The sequence below is a fragment of the Benincasa hispida genome, chromosome 4 (assembly GCF_009727055.1).
Source record: "Benincasa hispida cultivar B227 chromosome 4, ASM972705v1, whole genome shotgun sequence".
Classification (NCBI taxonomy): Eukaryota; Viridiplantae; Streptophyta; class Magnoliopsida; order Cucurbitales; family Cucurbitaceae; genus Benincasa; species Benincasa hispida.
In genome coordinates this window covers 19916539-19921535 of record NC_052352.1, presented here as the reverse complement: position 1 = coordinate 19921535, position 4997 = coordinate 19916539, and the positions used below count along the sequence as shown (strand labels likewise).

General features: G+C 38.8%; 1 long non-coding RNA gene across 1 annotated transcript; it reads right to left on the bottom strand.

Moving 5' to 3' along the window:
* Positions 1 to 1102: 1102 nt before the first annotated feature.
* LOC120076616 lies at positions 1103 to 1675 on the bottom strand. Its single transcript, XR_005481583.1, has 3 exons — positions 1494 to 1675; positions 1379 to 1405; positions 1103 to 1290 (listed from the first exon to the last, which is right to left on the bottom strand). It is a non-coding gene; the product is annotated as an uncharacterized LOC120076616 (long non-coding RNA).
* Between the last annotated feature and the right edge of the window lie 3322 nt (positions 1676 to 4997).

Sequence of the window (4997 nt, the reverse complement as noted above, 5' to 3'; positions counted from 1 at the left end):
AGTGGGCGAAAAGATGATTGAATTTTCTAGAGATAACCTTATTGTACACATCTAACCCGTGTACCATCGTGTAGAAAACATGCATCTTTAACTTGTTGTGTTGCCTCAAGTAGGGATGAATATCTTTAAATTGTTATGTTGCCTTCAGTAAATATGAACATCTTCAATTTATTGTATTGCCCCTCAGTAGAGATGAAAAACATCAATTGTTTTTGTAGCGCCACACGTAGGATGATTGTGCCACTTCTTTTTTATGGACTGAACTTAAATTTATTGTCTATGTACCCTTGAAGAAAGGGATCAAGTCATGAGGTAGTTCAGAAGGATGTCTCGTTTTTTGCTTTTTTTTTTTCTTTTGTTCTGGACTGAACTTAAAGTTTCCTTCAAGCTGCCTATGTACCTTTTACAATGACAAGGATCAAGTCATAACGTAGTCTAAAAAAATTTATTTTTTTCTCTTGGGCCCGTTCACTTTTTAAGTTCATGGGGGTCAGAAGCAACATGCAAAGTAGGCTCTTGCGATAAAGAGCTTCTACATTTAAACTTCAGAAACTCTTATTTATCATGACTTTGACCATCCTCTTCATTCATAAGATTTGTCAATATGATGAACTTGGCTTCACCATCATGGAACCTTCTGTCTTTATATCAACAGACAAATTTTTCTTCATATGTGAAGGGACACGAGTGTGAATCTTCTCGTCATTATTTTTTTTTTCCATGAAGTGGTCTTACCTTCAAGGTTTTCATCTTTATTTTATGTTGATCGCTTGTCATCTTAAGGCGATCAAAAGCAGATGTTAAAGGTTGATCTTTCTTTGATGTGAAGATACTTAACCTCTTGAAAGCTGAAGTTCAAGTTGCAGTAGATGTTGGACATTGGCTTTCTTCTTCTATCGGCCATACTCAATCTTTTGAAGACTGAAGATTGAGTAGTTGAAGGCTTGATACGATCAAAGATAGAAATTCTTTGCTCAATTTCTTTTGAATCATCGACTTCTTCAGTAGTTATATGATTGTTGTCGACTTCTGCTATGCTGACAGTGTGACATGCAATAACTTCTAATACTTCACCTGGATGATTATCGAGGAAGCTTCTGTTAATGGAGACTGGAACACCTTCACTTCCAGCTTTATTTCGTTAATATGAAAATATAACTATCACAATAACGTTGCGTTGGTTGACTTTTGTAATTACCTATACGGGTCGATCCAACATCTATCCTTCTTTGCGGCCTCAGTCCATCGGTCCTTGAAGATCTGCATTTCTAAGGAAGATTGCATCCTCACCTACACATTTTAGGATACATTACAAGCCATAAACAACCTACTCGAAATCGGAAAAACAAAAATACTGGGATAGATTGGAGTAACTTACTTTTACTCTATTATCCACTTTGGGTTCCTGCAATAATTGAAGACTAAGCTAGGTCTCAAAATGGAAGAAAATGGAATATAAATTTGGGTGAGTTTAGAGTTTTCAGCAGACAAACCGATCCATCAAAGTTTGACGAGTTTTTCTTCAATGAAGGAACTGAAGCATCAGAATTCAGCTGCTCGAATGGGTAGTTCAGTTTAGTGCCATAATATACACCGGATAATTTAATGCTAAATGAAAGGTAGTTAAAAATCACAGTAAAAGTGAGTGCAACAAGTGACGACTTGAAGTCCTAAATTCACAAGATTGTGTCATCTTCGATCTATCTCTCGCATGCGGTGTTGTTTATGATTATCGCAGTGCGGTTTAGAATTGCGTTGATCGCAAAGCTCTTTGATCGATTGTCACATGCGTCGTCATTGCGTTAATCGTCTCTTCATTATTGATTGACAGCGCAAGACGACGTAGATGCATTGTTCATTTTATCTTTGAGCCATGAACGCATGCGTGACTTGATTTCCTGCAAAACAGACTTGAAACATTCTTTTTCACTATCGCAGTGGCGTCAGTGGGTATATTGACGAAAATTTATAATTCTCCGCATTTCTTAGCCAATTTCCATACTATCCGAGTAGGGCGGATAGGCTTCTTTTCCTCCACTACGTGTATGGTTGGATCAGCAATAGCTCGTTGGGCCTATATATTTAAAAGATAAACACGTTATATTGTTATAACATAAAATACTTAGTGTATTTTTCGTCTGTATGGGTTCATCAGTTTGAGGGCTGTGCTGCAGAACTCTCCTCTGATAATACCACAATACATACACAGTAACTGATTATTGGCCGAATTTGCCTAACTCCTCAATGCTTCAACTAGGGTGCTTTAAGCTTTTTTGTAAACCTCACAGTTGTTAAAAGAACAAACGCTTGTGACGATATAATAATCATGACTGAATGTCTTCATTTTGTACACTCACCTTTCCACCCTTAGTTGTTTTGCCTATCTTTAAACCAATTGGATGTTTTATTTGCTTTAGCACCGGAAGTAACCTTATAATACAACCTAAATGGCTTGTGTCGCTAGTTCTCATTTCACTGTAACATTACGTTAGCCCTAGGATATTTTGGAGAGTCATTACATAGTTGCGATCCATGTTATTTACTACTGAGATGTTAATAACCCAAAATAGAGTCTGGTAATGTGTAAATAAAACGTTTGGAAAGAATCTTTATGAAAGCGTGATAGCTACCTTGGATCCTGGTAACTCGGTCTAATGGATGCGCACATCTTATCCCCGGTCGATGGTTATGACAATTCCTTTCTATGGTTATTATCGATTCGAGTCCTATAGACGTCGGTATCTGAACCGGCTGATCTTCCATCGAGACCGGATCAGTTGCAAGCGCAGAGGCATCCCTATAAGCACAATGAAGAGGTTTGATGTCACCTCAAGATGCTGATATACCGATCGGAGGGTGTTAACCGATTCCAACATTCAGATATTACGTGTAGGTCCCATGATATGATTGGACGTATATGCCAATTACAATTACTTCATAAGAGAATGGATACACGCCAAAAGATAACGAAGGTGGAAGGCCGATGCTAACTTTTATAACCTACCTGGACACTCAGGGTGTAAGGTTGGTTCTCTATCTTGGGCCCGCTTGAGGCGTACTGCCGTTATTTTGAGGGCCGTGTCCTTTGCTGTTCAGCTGCAATGTGGTGCGACCTCAAGAGCCTGGCCATGCATTGTACAGATCCCTCGCGCTAGCGCACCGTTGGGGGCATTTTGTGTCTGATATGTCCTACATCTTGGGAAGTTGAGAGGAGCTCAGCTACAAGAGATGTTGAAGGTTCTCTAACTCTTCTTCTTGTCACCCGTAATATAGGCAAGCGGAGAGTTTAAAGTGGGCATCAGATAGAAGTATTGATATAATACATTAGGACTGAACTCTCCCCGGGCGCCTCTTGAATGTATACCGAGACTATGTATAGGTGCCCAACCAATCTTTTCTAATAGAGATAGAGATAGAGATATATAACCACACATAGCTTTATGAGCATAGGACTATGGTGCTAAGCTAGTGGTAGCTTTCACCACCTAGAATAGAATCTTTTCGTTGCGTAATTCTTTAAGCGGATTTGGGGATAAGGGTAAGATTTTTCTGGAATACGGTAACCGGCGCCGGCACTAAAATGGTAAATCGGCTTCAAACTGTATTATACGTAATTTGCCAGATTCATATGAATGGGTACCTACTAGAGAGATATATATTATATACACCACAGATAATATCCTTCTTTTTTGGGCGATGTATCGTGTTCGCATTTGAGGATTTCACATAGCTCGATATTGGTGATTATTCGCAATGGCGCACATAGGCGAATTCATACTTATATCAATGGGGAGATGGGTAAAGATAGAGGATTATGTATCAGTCCTGTTCTGGTTCGGACAATAGGTTATCAGATTTGGAAGGTATGACCTCTTTGAGAGTTGCATTTTTATGCCATAAATGCGTAGGTGACTTCTTCTTTTAATTTAACGCTTACATAAGAGACGGTTATAAGGGTTGCCGGAAGACTCTACTTCCGGACCCAGACCTCCACGCTCTTATGTAGACTTCTATTGATTGTGAACTTCAATATTCAGTGTTGATGGATAATGCCCGTTTCGCTGGTTTGAGCTTAATGTGATTCCAGGTAGTTGGAAATATAATTTGAGCTGTGTATAGTGGTGGTCAAGGTTTTGAAATGACTTCTCGAAATTTGCTGACCAAGGATCGCGCTGATGTTGAGTCCGAATTTTCACTCATATTTGATAATGATTGATCATTTCGGAGAATGATAGAAATATAGATTATTGCTTGATTTGACTTGATGAAACCCTTTATGGGGTGGATAGGATTGAACGTATATTAGTTAATTGTCATTATTGTGAGAAGGAAAAATATGTGCAATAATTATTGGTGGATTGAGTTATTCCTGGCACAGTTTTGCATAAAATATCTTGTGGATTCTTAGAATTGGCGATGGAAGGGGAAGCACAGAGGAGAGGATTGCGTTTTATATTGTGTATACCTTACACTCTCATATACAAATTAACCCGTCATATATAATCTATTGATACATTTGAGATTTTTATAACTTTGCTCTCATAATTTTTTTTAAATTGGGAGCAATTATCGTCGCCCCAAGGTATGACTTGTGCCGCCCGTTCCTGAGCTGTTCTTGTGGTTCCCCGTAATCGTGTGATAGTGGAAATTTTCAATTAGTTTTCGGTCGTCACTGCAAGAGAGAGTCGCATTTAAATTGGCATTAAATCCAAGTTCTCTATCTGCTAGCCACTTGTCCAATCTTTGCAAGCTCCCATAAAAGAAATTTTATCTGATATAGAGTAGTGGAAGCCTCTCAGACGAGCAAAGTGTATGCCATCGCATGTCTGCCCATCCGCATAGAAATTCGATTGTGACATCCTATACTCCTTGAAATTAGACTTACATTGTTGCTAACCATGATTTCGGGTATTTAAATTAGTGTTTCCACCACAGCAGCCGGCGCCTACTGTAGGTACTCAAGAAAAACCAGATCGCCTTTTATTGATCCTGTAAAC